Source organism: Carassius auratus, chromosome 41, assembly GCF_003368295.1.
Source record: "Carassius auratus strain Wakin chromosome 41, ASM336829v1, whole genome shotgun sequence".
Lineage (NCBI taxonomy): Eukaryota > Metazoa > Chordata > Actinopteri > Cypriniformes > Cyprinidae > Carassius > Carassius auratus.
Genome location: NC_039283.1, coordinates 13,655,348 through 13,681,520, shown reverse-complemented (window position 1 = coordinate 13,681,520; position 26,173 = coordinate 13,655,348). Strand labels below are relative to the sequence as shown.

At 36.3% G+C, this 26,173-nt stretch overlaps 1 protein-coding gene across 1 annotated transcript in view; it reads right to left on the bottom strand.

Annotated features, from left to right (window-relative positions):
* Positions 1 to 18,304, bottom strand: part of LOC113060121 (neurocalcin-delta A) — a 41,376-nt gene extending 23,072 nt beyond the window's left edge. The window contains exons 1-2 of the mRNA XM_026228963.1: positions 18,139 to 18,304; positions 15,098 to 15,168 (exon numbers count right to left, since the gene is read on the bottom strand). The gene's annotated coding sequence lies outside the window, so the exon portion shown is untranslated. The remainder of the gene's footprint in view (positions 1 to 15,097; positions 15,169 to 18,138) is intronic.
* Between the last annotated feature and the right edge of the window lie 7,869 nt (positions 18,305 to 26,173).

Below are 26,173 nucleotides of genomic sequence, written 5' to 3'. Positions count from 1 at the left end.
GTCACGTTGTCCCAAACCTGTATTAATTTCTTTCTTGGGCTGAACACAAAAGATATTTTGAAGAATGCCTTCTTTGGTCTAAATGTCTTTTTTTATATATACCTTGAAAGGCTTTGTCTTTATAATAGTAAAATGAGTTTAGCTGTAATGCTTAGACAACTTGCAAAATAGTAAAACCAACATGACAAAGAATTGGGATAAAACTGTGAATCGTGATTTCAAAAAAAAAAGAAAGAAAGGAAAAAAAAAGAAAAGAATTACAAGTATTTGCATTTTGCGGTGGTGGATCGTATCCAAGTTGTAAGTACTTCAGTACTAAATACTAAAGAACAATAGCCAGCTGCCGTTTGATGCCCCTGCACAACCTGAAGCTCAATTTTCCCACTGAAGGAAAAAGCACCCCAGATCATGGGGCCTCTTCACGGACCGTCGGATCCTTCAGCTCAGTGCAGGTGAATTTTTTTTTCTCCCATAATGCTCAGGATTTTTTTTTTTTTTTTTAAGAAAAGTACAATTATTGTCTCACTGCGTCCAACCTCTGCAGAGATGGCCCATTGCAAGAGCCCTTACTTGAGCAGCTCAACAATCCTGCCATATTCAAAGATAAAGTCTTCTTCCCTCTGCCATCAGGAGCTCATAATAGTGTGACTCCCTGAAGGGCAATGACATGAAAGCACAGCACATTTTTGCACAGATTAAAACTTTTTAAGGCTATGTTCTTAAAACTTTTGATCAGCTGATGAACCGCTTGTTTGTGTTTAAATGCAGTTTTTAAAAATTGCCAACAGTCTATTTTTTTCTCTTGCTCCTGTTTCTTCTTTTAGCATTTTGAAGCAGTAATTACAACTTGGATACAATCATGCCAACACAAAATGCAAATACTTGTAATGTCACCGCTGGTCTTAAGATATTGTTCAGAAGTGTATGCAGGGTAATGAAAATTGTATTAATAATATAGCATTAAAAAGTGCAAAATCAAAAAATAAGTGCAATCACAATAATTTATTTGTGGCAAAAATGTCAAAAGCAATATCAAAAGTAATCCAAATGACTATAAGTCACTGTCCTATCTGGCGGTATAAAATAGTTTTGTGTGAAGTACAGAGTTAAATTTCATTTGTTAATCACTAAAAACATAATCCAGATTATTATCTCGAATCCACTCGGTGAAGGTTCGCATTTCTGATTTAAACACACCTCACCAGAAACAAAGCAGGTGACAGACAATGAGCATTTCAATTTTCCTGCTGTAAAACTTTATAAGCAGTAAGCTTATAAAGCAGCGTTTTAAGTCTAATGCACCTAATGCCGTCTGCTGGACATAGCGAGCTCATTCTTGCATGTACATATAATTTTATTTTCACCACCTGCAAACTCACAAGGATCTCATAAAAGGCACTTTACCTCATGGTTGCTCCACGTTTCCCCTCTGCTCATTTTGTTTTGGTTACACCACGTAATCTAATCATGTTGCAAAGATTGCATCTTGACATTACTTCCTGTTTTTGGTTTGTTTAGAAGTATTTTATGATGATTATACTCCGCTCTATATTTCTTCGCGGCCCGGTGAAACACACCAATTTGAAAAACTAATGGAATGCATAGTCAATATAAAAAAACAGGATGACGAGTAACTTCTTACTGCTAAATGGTGTTAATTATAGAACCTACTCTGCTTGTAATAACCTAGAACACTGTCTAAGACTTGATGGCTGCTCTGTCAATTCTTCGTCATCAGTTATGAACCTAGGTGTACTATTTGATCGCAATCTTTCCTAATAAAAGCCACGTTTCTAGCATTTGTAAAACTGCATTTTTCCATCTCAAAAATATATATCTAAATTACGGCCTATGCTCTCATGTCAAATGCAGAAATGTTAATCCATGCATTTATGAACACTAAGTTAGATTATTGTAATGCTTTATTGGGTGGTTGTTCTGCACACTTAGTAAACAAACTACAGCTAGTCCAAAATGCAGCAGCAAGAGTTCTTACTAGAACCAGGAAGTATGACCATATTAGCCCGGTCCTGTCAACGCTGCACTGGCTCCCTATCAAACATCGTATAGATTTGTAAATATTGCTTATTACTTATGAAGCCCTGAATGGTTTAGCACCTCAGTATTTGAATGAGCTCCTTTTACATTATAATCCTCTACGTCCGCTACGTTCTCAAAACTCAGGCAATTTGATAATACCTAGAATATCAAAATCAACTGCGGGCGGCAGATCCTTTTCCTATTTGGTGCCTAAACTCTGGAATAACCTACCTAACATTGTTCAGGAGGCAGACACACTCTTGCAGTTTAAATCGAGATTAAAGACCCATCTTAATATGCTTCTAATATCCAAATCCGTTAAAGGATTTTTAGGCTGCATTAATTAGGTAAACCGGAACCGGGAACACTTCCCATAACACCCAATGTACTTGCTACATCATTAGAAGAATGGCATCTACGCTAATATTAGTCTGTTTCTCTCTTATTCCGAGGTCACCGTAGCTACCAGATCCAGTACGTCTCCAGACCAGATGGTGGATCAGCACCGATAAAGGCACAGCCCTAGCTCAGACAGCCCGCTGTCAAAATCAAAGTCCAGCCTCGAATGCATCGGCCAAACAGGAAAAACTTGAATGATGCTAAATTTCGGCCTATAATATAGATATTTGTAGGTTTTAGGTACTTAAAAGTAAAGTAATTAGTAATTGGCTTACTTTTTGCAGTAATCAGTAATCAAATTACAGTTTTAAAGTAATAATAAGTCATTTGTTATCAGTTACTTTTTTTTGAGTAACTTACCCAACACTGTTCAGTAACGGTTTGCACATAGCCTTAATAATAGGTTTTCTGTTTCAGTGATACATTTTCAAGGTTAGTTCAGTAACTTCTGGTTGGAGCATGTGTCCTTTTGAGTGGTGTTGAACACATCACTCATGCTCTAAAGCAGGGTGCCCAGTCCTGCTCCTGGAGGGCCAAAGCCAGATCTTGGGAACAGGTTTGGACACCCCTGCTCTAAAGTCTTCAGCTGTAACCTATGTACTTTGTCCCATTTCTCACTCCTTAAAAGAGGATGTCTTATCACATACAGTATGAAGACGAGAAGAAGAGGAACCAATAAAATAATTTGGGGCCTAACATGGAGAGTGTAAGTCCCCTCTTTAAGTCAAAAGACCCAGTTTAGATTTTAATAGATCCATTGTCTATTTGCTTTCTTCTAGATTGTGAAGGCACATTCCGTGAACCAGTCAAAACAAAACATCAATTTGTTTTTGAGATTTTCACTACAGAATCAAGCTTTATGGTGGCCAAGCCCTACTTTGTTTGCACCTATTTCTACCTTCCTGTTTAACTTCCTGGATGCTTATATCCTTTTCACCATTTATTTTAATATGAAAATGATCATATACAGTATGTAACTTCTCAAGGTGTCATCTCACCCTCTGTATCTGTTACAGTAACATTTGCCAGTGTATGAAAATCAAATGTTTAGGGCTGGATGATGCCTAAAAACTTTCCATTAACAGTTTTTTTTTTTGTCATAAAGTTTAGTCATGTTTACAGATAAGACTGCTATCAGAAGGGTAAAGTTCATTCAGGATTTCAAACATTCACTGTGTCTTGTACATTTGCACTGTGCAAAAGCTGAATGCTAGTTCCTGTGCTAGCTGCTCTTTCCCAAAGTTCACTGGGCCACCCCAAGAGGGGGTGAGGGGAGATGTTCCCATTAGTGATGTGCGGGTCGTATCATAACCCGCGGTTAGGCCGCGGGTTGGGTTGGGGTTAAGAAATTGGCACTTTATTGCGGGGCAGGTTGGGGCAGGTCACTAAAAACAAAATTTTTAAAAATCCATTTATGTTGCATGGAATTTAGTGAAAAAAAAGTTGGTATGCGGTGATCCGTAGCCTACTGTATTTATTTTTTATTTTTAACTTTAACTGACAGATTCCAGACAAAAAATATTTTCCCCCCAGTTTTTTCGTGAAATTGGGACGGGACAGGTTTTTTTTTTTTTGCAGGAGTGGGACGGGACATTTGAAAATCCACTCCCGTGTCACCCTCTAATGCAGTGCTCACATTTTTTCAATGACATCATTGCCTTTTAAAGTTTAATCCAGCCATATTGTGACTCTTGTATTTCCGTCCCCAACTGTAAGACCTCTTGAAACTATAATCAAGACATTTCTTATATCATTTAACATATGTAAAACTTTTTGTGGCCTTAAGTTTGATACTACTCACTTTAGGAGTTTAAGGACCCGTGGGAGATCTGTATTTTAAGATAGTCAGCCAGAGTGGTAATACATTTTTGTAGCCAGACTGGAAAACACAATAGCCCCGGGAAGTCAGGCTAGCAATTTTGTGAGCCCAGTAGATTAATATATGTATTTTACTAAGAATAAGAAAAAGTTGGGCACTGTAGGGGAGACAGAAAGTGCATGAGACCATCAAAAATACAAAGAATATATATATATATTAGGGCCGGGACTTTAACACGTTAATTGAGATTAATTAATTACACAAAAAATAACGCGTTAACTAAGATTAATTAATTACAGAAAAAACAATTCCTGCATTTTTTATAACGTATTTTTGCACTGCGGAACGCTTCTCACTGGATGAGTTTCGGCGGGACCGATTATACTGGAGCACCAACTAGCGTTCGCACATCACCGCAGCACACATCGAGCCTCAAGTATCACCTCAACGCAAAACATTTAGCAGCTAGCGTGGACTTTACACTTTATGTTGAACTATGTATTATTTTGTTGGTGCAACTGGCAGTTTATGTTGAACTCTTTATTGATTTGGCCAAGGTCATTGAGAGTTGGACTTGTTATGTATGTTATGGCCTCTGAAGCAACAGAGAGATGTTTTCTAATAGTCAGTGTTTCCAATGTTGTGAATGTAATTGACAGTATTGTGTTTTACTTAAAAAACACTTTACAGAAGGTTCCAGCACCTATAAGCTTCCTGAATTTCTGAAATGTACTATTTCTAAATTGTTTCTAAATATGCTATTGCTACACTTAATGGCAAAAATTGCACTGGTCTGCTAGACTTGGTTGAACAAAAATAAACAATATTTTGTTGCTTAAGCTTATGTATTCAGTCATTATTCAATGGTTTACTATAAATCCATGTGAAAAAAAAAAACTTCTCACTGTTCTCAGGTCAAATATTTATATGCGATTAAAATGCGATTAATTTCGATTAATTAATTACAAAGCCTCTAATTAATTAGATTAATTTTTTTAATCGAGTCCCGGCCCTAATATATATATAAAAAAAACTGCCTACACTTCTGCTAGTTATGCCACAAATCCATCTTCAGAGTGCAACTGAAGGTGCAGGACCAACCAAGATGCCACACTGTTACATAAAGTATGTTACAAAAAGTCTAAACGGTATAAATTAACATGCAAACATTTGCGCTAGAACTATTTCCATTACTATAAAGAGCAAATTGCATAATATTTGCACAAACATTTGGCCTACAAGCAAGCAAGCATAACCACAACAGACGCGTATGCATGCAGTGTTAAAGAATAAACCATTGTGTGCCCATCTCCTTGGACATCTGCTATGGAGATGTGGGTGACTATTGAGGTATTCAGGTTGTACAGTTGTGGATGCATGCAGGTTTATATGAATGTGTGTGGGCAGCTGCACTCCTACGAGTGTTGCAGTTTTCTTCCTCACGGCAGAGACGACTGTCACGACTTTGCCCACTCTCACAGCAAAAACTCCCATTTCATATAGACAGGCAGGGAAGGAAGCAAAAATGCACTAGATGTATTTGTTACAGTGTTGCTGTTCAGTATGTGGAGTCTAACAAACCCCCCTCCACCACTGTACCTTACCCAGAGTGCAACTTGTCATGAAACAATGAAAGAATGAGTGATTCATCCCTCTGCAGCGGTTCTGTTCTGTCAACAGAGCCGCGTGGGTAATGCCTCTTATGATTCAATTTACATAAATGCACACAGCTGGCATTAAAAACTACAAATGACTTCTGGATTTGAACATTATGGGTGTTTGTCAATCCACCTTAAACTATGCCCGCATGTGGCAAATCATATTGAGAGAATTTTTTTCAGTGTCATTTGCCTCTGTAATTGCAGTACTGGACTTCGTTTGCAGTACATATACAGTGCAGAATCGGCACACACCATTGTCCTTTCACATAAGATGCATTTGCAGAGTGCTACTGATCCTTCTGTGTGCCATAAATTCAACAATTGATAAACAATTACTTGTCAGATTTTAAGAGTAAGTGGGATATAGGCAATAAAACAGCAAAACATGTTTATGGAGGTTTGATATTTGAGAGATCTCTCTCAAACTTAGAGAAGAATGTGATTTTTTTAAATATAATTTAGGTCTCTCCTGCCAATAGAGTGGGGGAACTATGACGTCACTTTGTAGATGGATCGGCTATTATCATTACACTGTGTGATGAGTGGGGTGGGGCCGAGGGCCGTGGGAACGAGAAGCGAGGCCGGTGGAGTGATTGGAGATGAGCGACACCTGCTCGACCCACCGGTTTCAAGTCCCACGGAGGAGTCCTCTTTTCAGATTGAAAGGAAATTTAGCATTTTATTTGGAAATCAAGGTCTGGAGTCTGGAAGACTGGAGAGGCACAGAATCCAAAGTCCAGTGTGAAGTTTCCGAAGTCAGAGATTATTTGGGGTGCCGTGACATCTTCTGGTGTTGGTCCATTGTGTTTTATCAATGCAGCCATCTACCAGGAGATTTTGGAGCACTTTATGCTTCCATCTGCTGACAAGCTTTATGGAGATGCTGATTTCCTTTTGCAACAGGACTTTAGCACCTGTCTACAGTGCCAAAACAACTTCCAAGTGCTTGATTGGCCAGCCAACATGCCTGACCTGAACTTCAAAGAGAATCTATGGGGTATTGTGAAGATAAGCAAGATAAGTAACATCTCAAAAACAAAACAGAGGAGCTGAAGGCTGCTATCAAAGCAATCTGGGCTTCAGTAACGCCTCAGCAGTGCCACAGTTTGACCGCCTCCATGCCACGCTGCACTGAAGCAGTAATTCCTGCAAAAGGACAAACAAAGTATTGACTGCATCATGAAAGTGAAAGTGACGTGATATACATCCAAGTATGGTGACCCCATACTCGGAATTTGTGCTCTGCGTTTAACCCATCCAAAGTGCACACACACAGGAGTGAACACACACACACACACCGTGAACACACACACACACCCGCAGCAGTGGGCAGCCATCTATGCTGCGGCGCCCGGGGAGCAGTTTGGGGTTCGGTGCCTTGCTCAAGGACACCTCAGTCATGGTATTGAGGGTGGAGAGAGAGCTGTACATTCACTCCCCCCACCCACAATTCCTGCCAGCCAATACCGTTAGGCCACAACTTCCTCCAAATACATAATTTAATTAAACCTGCTTTGGAGATCTTGAACATTTCTGTTTTGTAAATATTTTTGTATTATTTATCTTTCAGAAAATATTCAAATGTTCTGAGATACTGAATTTTTTATTTTGCTAAACTAAGTCGTAAACATCAGAATTAAAGCAAAAAAACTCTTGAAATATTTCAGTGTGTGTGCAATGAATCTAAAATATAAGAAAGTTAGCTTTTTGAATTAAATTACAAAAAATAAATAACTTGTCCATGATTACAAATTTTTTGAGATCAGCTATGGATCTAATCTGTCCCCATTTCTGCAAGCATCTTCTTTGGCCTGACGGAGCTGTCTGAGGTTTGGAGTGAACCATGGTTTGTCATTGTTGTAAGTTAAATAAGTCCTGGTAGGAATGCACATATCTTCACAAAAACTGATATATGACGTTACAATCTCTGTAAGCTCATTCAACAGCTTAAAATAAAAACTTTAACAAATGTAATAGATAAAATGCTAACTTGCTTTCAGGTTCTCGCTTACAAAGGGACATCATAGTTCCAACACTCTGTTGCTTTTTTTCAAAAAAATAATTTCTCACTATAGGAAAAAAAAAATGACTACATTCATGATGTATTATGAAAAAATGAAGTTTGAGTGTAAAAGGGGGTGTGATTTTGTGAGCTAATGTATTTGGCATTAATGGAGGAATAGCATCAAGTACTTTTAAAATGTGGGAGTAAAGTAAAAGCTGTGGTTTTCTCATAATGGACAAGGTTGGTGTTTTTACATCGCTGGCCTGTGTTGCAGGGCAGCGTTTCTTTGTCAGGTCTTACATAACTGCTCTGCAGATTTAAAAGATACTCTAAACAATTCTTCAAACAAGACCTATAAGATATTTGATAGTATTAGATATATGATAGTATCCAAAACTGGTTTAACAGGTTGATCTCACACAACTAGATTACATTTTGTCTTATTCCAGAAACATTTTAGAAATAAGCCCATGGTTTGCTGCCACCTACTACAAGAAACCAAAGGGTGCTCCTGCATTTTAGAGTAAAATCAGTGTAGCTAATGTTTTAGTAACAGACTCTGATACTCCGTGTCATCTGAGTGCAATGACCTAAAACATGTCTGTTATGCCCCAGGACTCTTTCGCCAGCTCAGGAGGGTAAAGCTAGAACCTGTCATATGTGAAGCTAGGGCTGTCAGCACCACTTAGTTACCCTTCTCAACTCTGTCTCAACAGTATGTCACGCTCGCTGTCACCACGCTTCATCCATTCTAGAGTAACAGTGAAAAGGCCAACATGAATCACCTCCACTGTAAATCAACCTGATGTTACACTTTAGCAAACTTTTCATGAAACTGACAAAAAAAAACAAAAAACAACAACACTTAAAACATTTTAAGGGAGAGTTGCCAAACCTATTAACATTTCATACCACAGACTGATTTAAATCAGCTCAGTTTCACAAAACACAACTTTTCACTGAATTAATTCTGATTCATGAAATATACAACAGGAATGATCAAAATATGAAACAGGACCACATTCTAATCCAAAACAATGTCTACAAAACTCTTTTTTTGGACCTGGAGACAAAGTAGGTGTACAAGGACTGCATCATCAGTTTACACAATAAATCACAATTATGCTGTTTTGATTAACTAATGCAAAAACAACATACATACTAGGGCTGTGCAATTAAATCGCATGCGATTATCATGCGCATCTCATCAGTAAAACCGGTTCTTTCAGATGGAGCGGTATTTAATACACAGAGCTTTAGTTCACTGACAAGCTAGGCATTATCATGTTCATAATCGAATGTGATTCATCTGTGATTATAAACATGATATTGCCTAGCTTGTCTGTGAACTATGGCTCTGTGTAGTAAATGTCACCCCATTTGAATGCAGGTGATGGTGGTTTACTACCAACCATGGAAATGGCTTAACTGAGAAGATGCACATGATAATCGCATGCGATTAATTGCACAGCCCTAAGACATACAGCACTGTAAATGGCACTTTGCATCTACTCCCAATCCATTAATGGTAAATTTGTGATTTTTTTAAGGGTATAGTTCACCCCAAAATCTAAATTCTGTCATAATTTACTCATAACAATGTTATTCAACGAATGGGCAACAATTATGGAGGAATATAAAAAATATCTTAATTTGTCAAATAACATAGGTCTTGCTGAATAATTGTAATTGAGTAAAGTGAGCACATTTTTTTAATGACTCCATAAGTCAATTAGTAACATCCAATACTGAGAGAAGGTTAAACTGTCTCACCTGTCTCACTGTCTCACAAAAAAAGCATTACCTTATGTGTCCACTGGTAAAAATAATGTCTTCACTGTGGTACAATTACCTCTTACCTCAATATATCAAAAGAAATTAATGTAATAACCATAATATAACCCTTCTACAATTATTTAAAAGATGTAGCTACCCAAGACATTTCCACAGACACACAGCCATTAAACCTTTGTAGACATTAAATACTAGGGTTGGCCCTCATATATTAGTGCTGGTTCTGAGAGAGAGCATAGGTACAAATTGTTTCTTTGTCTTTCGACACCCGAAGCACCAGCTCAGAATCAGGAAGAGTAGCACCAAAACATTGCTGGTCAATATCAGGGCTTGGACAGGGCACCTCTAATGGATCAGCAGTCTGTGTATCCTGTGTGCTCATAACATTATACAACGCTCAGGAATGTAGGAATGAAAAAAAAAACACAGCACAGATTGTCGTTTGTGGTTAGAGGATACAGCTACTGCTGAAAGATAACAATAAATAAAACCTTTTACTTATTAGATTGTGCTTTATTAACATCTACTTACCCCCAACCCTAAACCTAACCCAACAGTAATGCAAATACAGTAGTTCATTGTTCAGCAAGACAAAAATGACACAATATTGATGTGCACATGCCCAGTAGGACAATCTGGCACTAGCGGTTTCCCTTCTACCTAACCCACAATGCCTCCTCCGTCATGCTGCCATCAAATAAAACACTTGCCATGATTGCTATTGTAAATATAAGCTTGCAACGTTCGCCCTGCCTCTGTGGTCTTTTGACTGGTCCACTGTTTTGGAACTGACATTGACGAGCGGTGCTGTGTGTAAAAGCTTCAATTCTTTTAATTTGACACGGCGTCTTAAACGCAGCACTCATTCGAAATGCTGCAAAAGACATGAGCATGAATGAATAGTATGAAAACGTGTCAGTGCTAAAAGTGTTCCACCACACATTCCATCCACACAATATCCAAAGACATCAAGCCCAGATTCTGCCAATAGTCAACATCATACGTTGCAGTGATTGATTAGTTTTAGTGTGTAGGCAGAGCTCTGGTGGCATGTGTCTGCTCACAGAGTTTGTGCTTAGGCTGAGTCATCTGTTATTGATTTCCTTTCAGCAGACCACCTTGAAAATAATGACATCTACAGACATCATTATTCATTCAATGACGGCATCAGCTCAGGTTTTGATGAAACATTATCGATGGATGTATGTGTCTGTATGCCTCCTACAGAGCTTGGTACTATCAGACTCAGAGTGCAGTCTCACGCTTGATTAATTGTTCTCTGCAACCGTTCATGATGAGCAGAAGAAGACCGCTTTCTTATAGTGGATCGAAACATTTCTACCCTTAAATCCTACTAATTATTTAACACCAATTTTATTTTTCCAACCACCAAAAACACTTTTTGTCATGTTGCATTTGAGTTTTCATTGATTCCACACAGCTGGTTTGAGATGACATTTGAATGTGTGAATGGCTCAAAGCTTAATTCATGTAAACATCCTCAGAGAGACTATTGTCGATAGCCAACAAATAATAATTTTATTTAATAACGGAGATGACTGGACCAATGGAAACCACATGCCTATCAAGGACTAATAACCATGTCCTAACAAGGGATGACAAGGCCAGATTCCAGCGACAAACAATTTGTCTGTTCAAACAAAACAAGAAAGATGGGTCATGATGCAAGATCAATCATTCACAAAACACAGTCGATTAGAACAGTTTCTTCCATTTGGGTCTCTCATCCTCACAATGCACTGCAGCTGAGAAGCAGAATCGAAGAGAATATGACTGGATAAATGTCTGTAAAGTTACAGTTCCACTATAAAACTGCAGACTGATTTTTCTTAGAATAAATTGCAAACTTCTTTGTGACCCTTCTGGTCACACACTCTTAGGACCCCCAATGATTTAAAGCAGGGATGTAAAACTTAAGTTTCTGGAGGACCATAGCCCTGCAGTTTAGCTCCAACTCTAATTAAACAGATTTACCTGAAAACTAAAGGCCTGTTTACTCCCGGTCATTTCATGCGATTTCTCTGATCGGATATCTATCTAAAACGGATATAAAGTCGATATTCAATTCCTGCACTATATTTAAGTTTAACGGAGTTCATGTCAACGAAATCAAAAGATAAGGGCTGCATTTTATTAATTATCAGCTCATTTCTAGATCAAAGCTCAAAAATGGAGAGCGCGCGGCATCAGCACCGGAGAAAAAGTTTAGTCACACTACTTTTAATAAAAATGATTGTGTGTTTGGCATCTGAGTCTTATTTCCAGTTTAGATGCTCCGCTACTTGTCTGCGGCAATGCGGGTTGCGTTAGCACAGCCATATCTGACTAATGTCATATAGTCTATAACACGCTCTCACTATTTTAACGTTTTGGGAGGAGTAAAGTTTGCATTTGTGGTTTCAACAACCAGATACATTTACACTTGTCCAGTATTATCTGGAATGTGTCCCAGACCACCTCCTGAAATGGTTTGAGCAATCGGATTTATATCAGTCTCGAATGCATTTCAGAGGGCATTTACACCTGGTCTTTTCAGTGACCAGGTGTAAACAGGCCCTATAGGTAGGTCAGTTTGAGCAGGTTGAAGCTAAACTTTGCAGGACTGTGGCCCTCCAGGAACTGAGTTTGACACCCCTGATTTAGATTCATTAAATTTATGAAGTATTAAAGTCAGCAAAATTACAACATTCAAAAATGTATTCGCAAATTTTTTCAAAAACAAAACATCAGGTTACCGCGAGTTGTTGTCATGCCTATTAAACCTGACCCACACAGAAAAGGACAGGAATTCGGAATAGGCCTTGAGCTAATATTTTCCACATATTTGAGGTGAACAAAAACTGATTTTTTTATACTTGCATGATTGTTTCTCTACTATGATATTTTGATTAACCAATTTTGCATGGATGCATTTGATCAACTTTTATATTAAAATATCAATCTCAATGACAAGACTTCTATTATTTACAAGGACTGAAATGAAAAAACCTTAAAATGTTAAATGAAAAAAAAATCATCAAGACAAATATTACAGTACAAGCAGGCGCATTTAACACTATCCTGGGCATCAGTGCAATACTGGGATTCAATTATGACAATGAAGTACCCGCAGCAACAAAACGTGTTGCATTTTCAGTTTGAAATTACCTGAGGCTTGTTGACTGAGCCAAGTATTTTAAACCTGGACAGAAAAACAATGTTTCACTGCCTTAGCAAAACAACCTTTTCAACCAGCGCACTGGGCAGAGATAGTGTTGTGTGGGCTAGATCAGTGATGCGATAACACAACCACGGAGTTAAATGAGATCAGCTATAGAGTTGAGCCAAGTTTTGAATACCTCTGTCCTGCTGAGACAAAGTTGAAAAAAAAAGATCGGGTTTAAGATTATTTATAGAATGCCTTAAGCTATTTCTCATCTTAGATTACAGAATGCAAAATCTAGCTAAATACCTCTTGACAAACCACTGTTTGCACCGCATTTTTACTATGAGCAATGTATCTGCAATACAAGATGCAAAAAAATCTAATTTTTCATGTCAAGAGTGATTTTTAATGATTAGTCAGAACACTGAGTATTAACATAACATCTCACTTGTGAAATAAAGGCATTTTATTTATTAAAGATAACCGTTTAAGTAGAGACGTTCTGGAAGCTGTGTAGTTTTCATTAATATGGTTCATGCTGCGATAATGTTTCACGTCATTGTTATCTATTTTTTTATTCAGCCAAAACTTTTTGAAAGCTTCTTTACATCACAAATTTTTTTATAAAAATCAAACTGTTTTTTTTCTTCTTTCTACTGGATGTACTGTGTTAAAAGTCTGGAAAATAAGTCACCCAAACCACATGTTCTGAGACTCTAATGCAGGGTATTGGAGGCAAAAATAGGTAAAAAGATTGGATGCAAACAGGAGTTCAGTCATGCAACAAGTGAAAATACAGCAGACGTGAGACTTCAAGCTCTCCAGGCATTTAGGATTACATATATGAATGTCAGTAGGCGTATTCATTCAGGCATAGCAGTACGATTTGTGCAGCGGCATGCCGGCACTACAATGGTTTTCAGAAGAAAATTCCTGTGAAAGTCACCTGATCTTCACTGGTTTTGAGAACATGAAATAAGACACAGTAAGGATTAGCCAATAATTGTCCACTATTCACAATTTCAAGATCTGCATATAAATCAGCATGCCAATGAATTTTTGTCAGCTTAAATCTGGATGTTCTTGAGACATTCTTGGTTATGACTTTGTCATATTAAATGAATACTGCTTCACATCATAACCTGTCAATTCAGTGCTCTCAAACGACAGTCACCATGCTAGAAATGTACTGATTTGAGTGACACAGGTGGGCTTTTATTTCCTCTCTGTAACTAGGCAACAGCAGCTTATAGAAAGTTCTAAGTTTTGTTCTTGAAAGAGTCATTACTAGTGGGTTTTGACAAAAATCTATCTTTTTCTTTTATGATTCTGGCAGTTTCATGGTTTATCCCTGACTTTCATATGATTCAGAATGCATGAACAAGAGAACCACTGAATAACTATAAAAAAAAAGCTACATGAAACATGAGCAGTTTTATATTTAAATTAAAGTTTAATTTAAATATCAATGCTGAAGTCGTAAATCTATCTAATGACCAGGGCCGTAGCTGGGGTTAGCGGTGCAGGCTGTACGAGTGGGCCCTGTTTGAAATAGTTTCATTTGTACTGTACGTTCATTCTATTTATTTATTTGTGCCCTTTAAACAATATGTATTTGTTCATCAGGTGCAGGAGGACGCGAACTTCCTGAAAGAGATCTCATCAGTCCGGTGTTGGTGTCTGTAAGAAGCGGCTCTCTGCGTGCGCACCGAACACAGCGCGCGAGTAGCATAATCAGTCGAGCTTTCCCACGTCTTGTGTTTGAATGCTTTAAACTCATTTAAATTTTTTAATTGGCAAGGTTTAAAAACACATGAAAATGATAATCTTTCGTGGCGGTGCGCGGCAGTGGCGAGTCAACTGTCTTGAGTGATTTTTATGCTGGCCTCAGTCAGTCGGTTGAGATCGTCGGGACCCCCCCCGGACCCTATAATCGTCACCACCTTCACCCCACTAGCGACGGCCCTGCTGATGACACCCAGTTTGTCAAGATCAAGTAAGAGTGTGATGTTGTAATGTGCTGTGAATGTGAAAGAACGCCCATTGTCATTACTCACTCACACAAAAAAAAATGCTACCGTTGAAGTAATTCAGCAACATAAACCTCAAGGTCACTTCCTTCCTTTTTTTTGATGACGACCCGTCTGCAAACCCACCAAATGTTCTGTAATACATTTACCATGAAAGCTATTCTTAAAGAAACAGATCCTCACCGAGTGCCAGAAGAAAACAACAGACTTGACCAGCTGCTATCTTAAGCTGCCGTCCAGGGAACTCTACACACCTGAAAAGACAACAGAGAATTCCATTAGTGATGCCATTTGTTTTATGCAAGACATTTCTATCAATCTTTGAATTATATAAATGAAACCAGAAAGAGACCAAACATTTTATTGAAAGGATGGGTTAATGGGTTTAAAAAAACAAAAAAGGAGTCTGGTGTCTTCTGGGTGGGTGCTCTTGTTTCCAAGCAACAGAAAGCTTGACTCATCCCCTCATTGTTCTTATGCGGTTTAACCGATACAAAAAATAAAACCACAGAACATACAGCTCTGGCTGCTTTTGTATGTACATCTGCCATCAGTTCTTCATCAGCCCTTTGATGTTTACTGAACCTGGCTCAATGAACACCTCAAATACAGAAGCTGTGAAAATCAATATATTGAAGGAATAGTTCACTCAAAAGTTAAAACTCGCTTTACTTACCATCAGGCCATCCAAGATGTAGATAATGTTTCTTCATCTTAACAGATTTGGAGAAATTTAGCATTACATCACTTGCTCAGTGTCATCAGAATGAGAAGTTCAAACAGCTGATAAAAACAATCATAATAAGTTATCCACATGCCTCCAGGCCATCATTTAACATCCTATCCATAATATTTGTTTCTCCCTTGAAAAAGTAGTCTTGCCTGAATCGGGAAAAAATGCACGTTTACAAGTGAAAACAGTCCAAAATGGATATGTTGGTGTGAGAGGACAACAGGGGATGGACTGAAGGAAGTATTATTATGGATCATAGACTGGTATTTTGTCCAGAAGTTAAAAAGCCTTAATGGCGGATTTATTACAAACACAGCTTTTCAATTCACGAGATGTTAATTGATGGACTGGAGTTGTGTGGATTATTGTGATGCTTTTATCAGCTGTTTGGACTCTCATTCTGATGGCACCCACTGAGCAAGTGATGTAATTCTAAATTTCTCAAAATCTATTCCAATGAAGAAACAAACTACTCTACATCTTGGATTGTCTAAAGTAAGTCAGTTTTCAAAATCAAATCCCCATCATTTAAGACTGATTTGATGTTAAAATAGGAACACTGCTGTCAATTTTTAGGAGGCCTCACATTTGCATGTCATTGACCATAATCTGCATTTTTTCAAGCATGCTTCAAGGTGAAGCTTCATGTCCGCAAGATTTCCACACCTCCACAACATATTACACATGTTCTAAGTGGTTCTTCTTCACATGAATTGACAGCAGGACGGTCAGCCGGCTTGGATCCTGTATGCCAACTCCCTCTCTCACTGAAAATGATATGCGTTAGTGAAATTGGCCAACAGATAGCACAGACGTGCATGTTTGTTTGGGGGTGCTATCTGGCATGGGAACACACGGTTGTGAGTATTATCTCTTGGCTTGCATCAGTGGCTCTAATTTCCATCTGGTCTGAATTAGTGGAAAATGAGGGAGGAGGAAGATCTGGACTCCTCAACAGTCATGAAAGTACACAGACCAAAGGACTTCATCTTTTTAAGGAACTGTAATGGGCATGGATAAACTCTTTCAATTTTGGTAGAAAAAAAAATGTTGAATGAATCAAAAATATTTCACATACAATACATCCTAGGGTTTTTCATAAACAAAACTGGTTTAGGCAGCATCCTTGGCATTCTCAAACAAAGACGAAAACAATGACTCTTTCAGTTCATGACACTTGAGAGCTATTTAAACGTGGTCACTGTGATTTTGCCAAGCAAGACATGTTCCTGGATCAACATCTTTTGTTGATCCTGGATTAAACATTCCTATTCAAAAATATAGGCCTAACCCCTAAACCTCACCCTTCCAATAATTCATTCCTAAAATCAGAGTGAAATGATAAGTGAATAACAAGGATGTAAGGCATCAAACCCTGACTGAAAAAAACGTAAATTTGTTTAAAATGTATCCCTCCATTCTGATTGGTTGATGGGTATGTTATTCTGGAACATTTTGTAGAGCAGGGACATGTGTGCATTTTATTTTGTAATTTCACCAGAACTAATAGTCTGCACAACAGTTAGCAACAGATGGAAGCTCTCGTCTGTTTAACACAAACGAACGAAATGAACACTCGGGGAGTCAAATAGAGACGTTTAATTTGTAATAGATGTATCTTGCGAGATGTTTCAAAAACATTTGACATCCAACAGTTTGCCATTAACAGTGCAATAACCGCTCTGACCGTTTACAACATGGCAGGCGCAAATGCACGTAACCAATCCATATCAGATTTATTTCCACATATGGACATATCCACATATAGGTTTGAAACCGATCAGAGAATATTGGAAGCCTTGTGCTTTTGTTCCTTCTTAAAAGTTCATGGGGTCATTTCCTATCTGTTCCACACGGGAGGAAAACATCTGAAATTAGGCCAATGAGAGTACTAGAGAAATCCAAGACGCAATTGAATTAAAACGAACTAAACTCATAATGTGTCAAAATCCATAAACAAGCATGTTTAAATAAGCAAACTTCAGCAGACTCTTCAAGTGAGGAGCTCACAAGAGGAACTGCCATTTATGATTTCACGTAACGTTAACGCAGTAAGTTAAAGATAACAGAGGTCCTAAGAAACACTCCGGATCATCTGGTCTTGTTGGTGTCTAACGGTTAACGTATTCATGACAAACTAATCGCTCTCCGAGTCAGTCAAAATCTTTGACTCAGGAGTTAAACAGAGTGTAATTAGTTAGCCCTCGGTTTAGCGTTAAGTTTACAAGCTGAAGTTTAAAGAGACTTCCTACTATCAAGCTAACTGGCTAAAAACACACGTTATGTCAGTTTAAAAAGAACCGAGATGTGTTAAGAAACCACGGTTATTGATGAGAAGAAACGCTGTCGTTTGTCATCCTCTTCAGATAGTTTTACGTTGTTTATCATAGACAACAAAACACAGTCCAGAGTTGAACAATAAAACAAACACAGAGTTCAAAGTTAGAACGACAAACAACGGCAAACTTTAAGAAACTATAACGTTACTCACTGCAACAAACTTTCAGCAGACGACTGGAGGAAGCCAAGGAACAAAACAAGCCGTAGGGTCCTACGCAACAACGCAGAACAGAACGAGAAGAAGAGTGGAGGAATTAAACCGAAAACGCGTGCTTTCTCTCAACCGTGGCGCCGCTGGGGGAATGTGGCAGTGGCACGAGAACTGTTTGAAGACGTCATCTGCGCGCGGCACGCCTTCCCCCTGCCTGAGAGAGGAGTATCAAGACTGTGGATGTTATTGTAATCATTATATATACTTATGCTTATTGGTGCGTCTTCAATGGCGGTAAAGTTAGTTTGATGTTTGACATTTATTAAACATTGGTTCAGATAGTCATAAATACAGGTGCTGATCATATAATTAGAATATCATCAAAAAGTTGATTTATTTCACTAATTCCATTCAAAAAGATAAACGTGTATATTATATTCTTTCATTATACACAGACTGGTATTTCTAGTGTTTATTTCTTTTAATTTTGATGATTATAACTGACAACTAAGGAAAATCCCAAATTCAGTATCTCAGAAAATTAGAATATAACTTTTTTATAAATCTTGGCCAACTAAAAAGTATGAAAATGAAAAGTATGAGCATGTACAGCACTCAATACTTAGTTGGGGCTCCTTTTGCCTGAATTACTGCAGCAATGCGGCGTGGCATGGAGTCGATCAGTCTGTGGCACTGCTCAGGTGTTATGAGAGCCCAGGTTACTCTGATAGAGGTCTTCAGCTCTTCTGCATGTTTGGGTCTGGCATATCGCATCTTCTTCTTCATAATACCCCATACATTTTCTATGTGGTTAAGGTCAGGCGAGTTTGCTGGCCAATTAAGAACAGGGATACCATGGTCCTTAAACCAGGTACTGGTAGCTTTGGCACTGTGTGCAGGTGCCAAGTCCTGTTGGAAAATGAAATCTGCATCTCCATAAAGTTGGTCAGCAGCAGGAAACATGAAGTGCTCTAAAACTTCCTGGTATACGGCTGTGTTGACCTTGGACCTCAGAAAACACAGTGGACCAACACCAGCAGATGACATGGCACCCCAAACCATCACTGACTGTGAAAACTTTACACTGGACCTCAAGCAACGTGTATTGTGTGCCTCTCCTCTCCTCCTCCAAACTCTGGGACCCTGATTTCCAAAGGAAAAGCAAAACTTACTTTCTTCAGAGAACATAACTTTGGACCACTCAGCAGCAGTCCAGTCCTTTTTGAAGCGAGATGTCTGTTGTTCATATAAATCCATAAAACCAACTGTAAAATATTCAGAATATTATTCCTTATAATGCACAAGGCTTAGTTTTTCGATTGTGCCTGTAATGTTTTTATATACAATCCATATTTTTCATATGTTTATTATACTGTACCCACTTAAATTAATTAATCTCTGATGCCGTTTGAGATAAAGGTATCAAACCAATTGTAAAATATTCGGAATATTCTCTATTATGCACAAGGCTTTGTTTTTCATTTTATAGCTTTATTGTTTTTATATACAGTACTGAATCCATATTTTTTTTTATGTTTTAATACTGTACCCACTTAAATTGATTAAACTCTGACACTATTTGAGATAAAGTTATCAGACCAACTGTACAATATTGAGAATATTATTCCCTATGATGCACAAGGCATGTTTTTTTTTAGATTATGCCTTTATTATTTTTGTATACAGTACTGAATCCATATTTTTTCATATGTATATTATACTGTACCCACTTAAATTAATTAAACTCTAATGTCGTTTGTGATATAGATATCAAACCAAATGTAAAATATTCTGAATATTATGATGCACAAGGCTTGGTTTTTCAGATTATGCCTTTATTATTTTTATATACAGTAATGAATCCATCTTTTTCATGTTTATTACACTGTATCCACTTAAATTAATTAAACTGACACTGTTTGAGATAAAGGTATCAAACCAACTGTGAAATATTCAAAATATTATTCCCTATGATGTACAAGGTTCTGTTTTCAGATTATTAATCCGTTTTTTTTTTGTTTTTTTTTTACAGTACTGAACACATTTATATCCATGAAATTTGAACACCATTTAAACTAAAGATATCACACCAACTGTATATTTTTCAGTTCATTAACCTTTATATATGTAATCTGCAATGCAGATTAATTTTCACAGCCTTCTATGATCATATTTACCATGGATGCCGATATTTTTGACCACGACTGTAAATCTTAATTAGTTATAAATCTGAATATATAGAGTTAATATGAATATAGATATAAATCTGAATGTATTGAATTAATGTGAATATATAAATGCAAATCTGAATATATAGAATAATCTGAATATATAGATATGAATCTAAATATATAGAATTAATCTGAATATATAGTTATAAATCTGAATATATAGTTAAAAATCTGAATATATAGTTAAAAATCTGAATATATAGAATTAATTTGAATATATATATACAGTACAGACCAAAAGTTTGGACACACCTTCTCATTCAAAGAGTTTTCTTTATTTTCATGACTATGAAAATTGTAGAGTCACACTGAAGGCATCAAGGGCTATTTGACCAAGAAGGAGAGTGATGGGGTGCTGCTCCAGATGACCTGGCCTCCACAGCCACCGGACCTGAACCCAATCGAATAGTTTAGGGGTGAGCTGGACCGCAGACAGAAGGCAAAAGGACCAACAAGTGCTAAGCATCTCTCAGGGAACTCATTCAAGACTGTTGGAAGACCATTTCAAGTGACTACCTCTTGAAGCTCATCAAGAGAATGCCAAGAGCAAAAGGTGGCTACTTTGAAGAACCTAGAACATTACATATTTTCAGTTGTTTCACACTTTTTTGTTATGTATATAATTCCATATATAATTCCACATGTGTTAATTCATAGTTTTGATGCCTTCAGTGTGAATCTACAATTTTCATAGTCATGAAAATAAAGAAAACTCTTTGAATAAGAAGGTGTGTTCAAACTTTTGGTCTGTACTGTATGTATGTATATATATATATATATATATGAATATATAGAGTTAATCTGAATATATAGTTATAGATCTGAATTTATAAATGTAATTCTGAATATATAGTTATAACTTATAACTATATATTCAGATTTACATTTATATATTCAGATTTATAAATTATAAGTCTGAATATATAAATGTAAATCTGTATATATAGTTATAAATCTGAATATAGAAATGTAAATCTGAATATAGATATAAATCTGAATATAGAAATGTAAATTTGAATATATAGATATAAATCTGAATATATAGAGTTAATCTGAATATATGGTTAGAAATCTGTATATTTAAATGTAAATCTAAATATATAGTTATAAGTCTGAATATATTAATGTAAATCTGAATATATATTTATATATCTGAATATATAGAATTAATTTGAATATATAGTTATAAGTCTGAATATAAAAATGTAAATCTGAACATATAGATATAAATCTGAATATATAGAGTTAATCTGAATATATAGTTATAAGTCTGAATATATAGTTATAAATCTGAATATAGAAATGTAAATCTGTATATATAGTTATAAATGTGAATATATAGAATTAATCTGAATATATAGTTATAAGTCTGAATATAATGTAAATCTAAATATATAGTTATAAGTCTGAATATATAGAAGTAGATCTGAATATATAGTTTATTCTGAATATACAGTTATAAATCTGAATATATAAATGTAATTCTGAATATATAGTTATAAGTCTGAATGTAAAAATGTGAATTTGTATATATATATAGTTATAAATGTGAATATATAGTTATAAGTCTGAATATATAAATGTAAATCTGTATAATAGTATAATAAACATTTGAAAAATATGGATTCAGGATAAAAACAATAAAGGCATAATCAAAAAAAAAAAAAAAAAAAAAAAAACTAAGCCTTGTGCATTACAGGGAATAATATTCTGAATATTTTACAGTTGGTTTGATACCTTTAGATCAAATGGTGTTGTCGTTCTATTTATTTATATTATTGCATACATTAAAAATAATACAATTATTATATAACACATAAAATGGTAATTCAAAAAGTTCAAGAATTTTTTTTTTTTTTTTTTTTTTTTTGCAATAACAAGGATGTTTTTCTGAACATTTTAATATTGGTTTTATATTATAATGTCACGTAGTTAAATTATGTAATTAATTAAAATGATTGTTTTTTTTCCTCTAGAAATTAAGCCTTGTGCAACGTGAAGGACATACCGACTATTTTGAGTTAGTTTGGGCTCAAAACATAACAGCCACAAAGAGTTTATTATTATTTTTTAAATATGAATGTCTAATGAATTTCAAACATCTTAATATCTACCGCCTTGCATCTTCGCTGATCTATTGTTTTCTAATGTTTTTAGATTTCCATAACAAGTTTTAGTATTACTCATTAGGTGTGTTGGAATTTACTTATAGGCTAGTATTTAATACGACAACAAAGATTAAATATGCAGTTTGTAAGAAGGAGCCGATTGATTTGACATTATGCATGTTTTGGATATAATATAGCCTGCATTCTGCCCGACATAGCCAGAGTCAAACGTTAAACGTTGAGAAATATTTTCAAATCTACGCTTTTACTGACATCTAGTGATGTTACAGTAACAACATAGAACAGTTCCCGGTCTGCAGTGGTCATTATCTACCAAAAGTGGACCAAGGAAGGAACAGTACTGAACAGGCGACAGGGTCACTGATGCACGTGGGGAGCTACTGTAGCTCAAACTGCTCAATAAGTTAATGCTGGTTCTGATGGAAAGGTGTCAGAATATCAGAATACACAGTGCATCAGTTTGTTGCGTATGGAGCTGCACAGCCACAGACCAGTCAGGGTGCCCATGCTGACCCCTGTTCACCGCAGAAAGTGCCAACAGTGAACAGATGAGCATTAGATCTGAACACGGAGCAATGGAAGAAGGTAGCTTGGTCTGATGAATCACATTTTCTTTTACATCACGTGGATGACCGGGTGCGAGTCTTCGCTTACCTGGGGAACACATGCACTATGGGAGGAAGACAAATCGACGGAGGCAGTCTGATGCTAAAAGCCTTTGTCTGTGAAACTGGGAGGTACTGTGTGTTCTAACATTTACTTTACTATAACTATAAGCTGTAATGACCTTCATAAAAATCTTAATTACTGTGCATAAAACATATGCATTATATTCTCTTAAAATTTCTGCTAGTCAGCCCAAACCACATAACTTTACACAAGATTCCACGGATGTGTATTAGTTAGATTTACAACTTCTGTCATTTCCCCAAAAGCTTTTGACACTATTAAGTTTATGCCTTGCAAGTCCTGGGATGTATTTAGTAAGTTATATAGTACTCTTTCTGTAAAGTTAGATCTCTTGTGTAGAGTAGGAGTATTGTATCAAGTAAAAAAGTGCTGTCACTGGTACAGAGCCCTAAGGTACAAAACCCTAAAGGTGCTTGTAAATAGTCACCCTGTTTTCAACATTAGAGGGAGCTATTACTCTATTCTAACAGTTGGAAGCTGAAGCAATCTGTGCTTGTTCTGTTCTTTTAAATGTGAATGAATTAGGTATATTAGAAATATATAAAGATTTAAGATCACTACAGTTTGCAAAGCTCTTTTGGAATCTGAAAGATACTTATATTTATAGTCATCATTTACACACACACACACACTTTGTTTTTGTGAAAAGTGAGGACATCCCAAAGGAGTAATGGTTTTTATACTGTACAAACTGTATATTCTGTCACCCTACACCAACCCTAACCTTCACAGGAAACTTTGGGCATTTTTACTTTCTTAAAAAAGCTCATTCTGTATGATTTATAAGCGTTTTGAAAAATGGGGACATGGGTTATGTCCTCAGTCACCCTCTCCTTGTAATACCTGTGTCATACCCATGTCATTATACAGAGTTGTGTCCTGATATGTCACAAAACATGCACAAAAAAACAATAAATCATGAAAGTTGCATTTTGTTTTATATAATGCAGCACCAAAGTTATCATTTATAGGATATTTATTCCTGTTGAAATGAACTTATTCAAAAGTGGTACATATTTTAGTGTGTAGCTTCGTTGATGAACATTGTGTGCACGTTTTGTGATAATAACTCTGTTCTAACAGTTGGAAGCTGCAGCAGTCTGTGCTTCTTCTGTGCTTTTCAATGTGCAACTAACCAATATAGGAAAGTATCTCATATTAAAACCATGTGCCACATCACAGGCTTTATTTTTTCCAATTTAGATGAATTTAAACAATGTGGATGTTAAATCGATAACAATGGCAAGAGAAGATAATTAGCACTTTCTGTCATTGGCTACCTCACTGATTTGATATGCAGGTGGACTTCAGTGTAATAAACTTTGAGATTTCCTTTTGAATTTGGGCCTGTGTAAGGTATACATACAAATGTATATTAGAGAATGACTCATATTTTAAACAATAATATTTTTTTATAAGTGCACACGCCACTCTTGTGCCACTTAGAAATGACATGCAGAGACATGAGACACATATTGGCAGTGACACTGGTGATAATGAATGAGCACACATTATCATTGTTGTATATGATCCCACCTCCTCTTTCTGCATGGCTGCCAGGCCCGAGGCTGATGCCAGGCGCTGATAGCTGGCAGACTGTCAGTAATTTGTGTTAATTGTGGGAAGTTTCCATTGCTGGCAACCAGTCAGCTGGCACCACTACAGACTGGTTTCCATGTGGCCCAGGAGCTCATTCATGCTTTCTGCCTGTCTGCTTTCACTGCTGATCAACCATCAGTGTCTGTCACTAAAATATCTTGCTTTTACATTAAGGCGTTAAAAACACAGCTTAAAAGAGGCTCAGACCAGCAGCTGAGAAGCTTAATGTCACACTTTATCTAGATTACAGATTAATAACTGAAGATTTAATCTGCTCATTTTTAAATTGTCAGAATTTATCTGTGCAAGTCTTTAATATATTTTCAACTTTCACCACGTAATCAAATAAGCTAATCTTATTTTAAGAATAACTGTATTTCAAATGCTGTGAAAAATGAACGCAGTGTATGTGAGGAATACGCTTATGCAAGGAAAATATATTTCCTTATATATAAATATAGTTCTTATACAAGTCAATATATTGAATTATTTAGCGTATGTTGAAAATATACAGCATTAAATATTGTGTTAATATATTGAATAATACATGAGGAATTGCTGCTTTCCATATTTTGAAATATATGTGACAATATACTCATATGTCGTAATGTATTAAAATGTATATATTTTATGAATCAAATGATTAATATGTAACCATACATGATCCGTGTGTATACTGCAGTACATTGAAAAATATAAGCAGTAGTTTCCCATTTTTATTGAAATTATTTTTTTTTATAGTGCATTATATTTTGCAGTATATAGTATGTTTCATAGGTGATAGTATTAAATGAGAAAATGCAATAAATTAATGCAATATAATCTCCTTAATTTCTCTTACAAGCGCAATTCATTTTTTTAAATTAACCACAATTAAGTAATTACACTAATTTAGCTAATTAAGACCAATGATGAAGAGCAGAGAATCAAATAGAATTTTTGTTTTTCTATCTTTCCAGACTTAGCACACTGCAGACTCATCATGCCCAGACAAAAAATAAAATAAAATAAAATGCACTGTTGGCTCTGAAACAAAAGAAGTAGATTGTAAGGCTAGTCAATTTTATCTAGAATATCAGAGAAGGGACAATAGCACCAATGACGGGCACTGTGAAAATCTCTACAGCAGTAAGAGGGGAATGCACATAAATGAATTCTAGAAAAAAAAAGCATTGTAATTATTGAAGTTTTATTGTGACACGTGCAATTGTTAATTATGTCAACAATGTTGCCATAAAATTGTTATCTTGGCAAAAGATTTACGCTTCCTTCTTAACCATTCAGCGTTTTCCTTTTTTTTGCCCGTTTTCAATGAATTAATTAGGCGATCACTGTAATTACTGTTTATATTGTTGTTAATGAGCCCAAAGGCAAGCGAGCAGTACT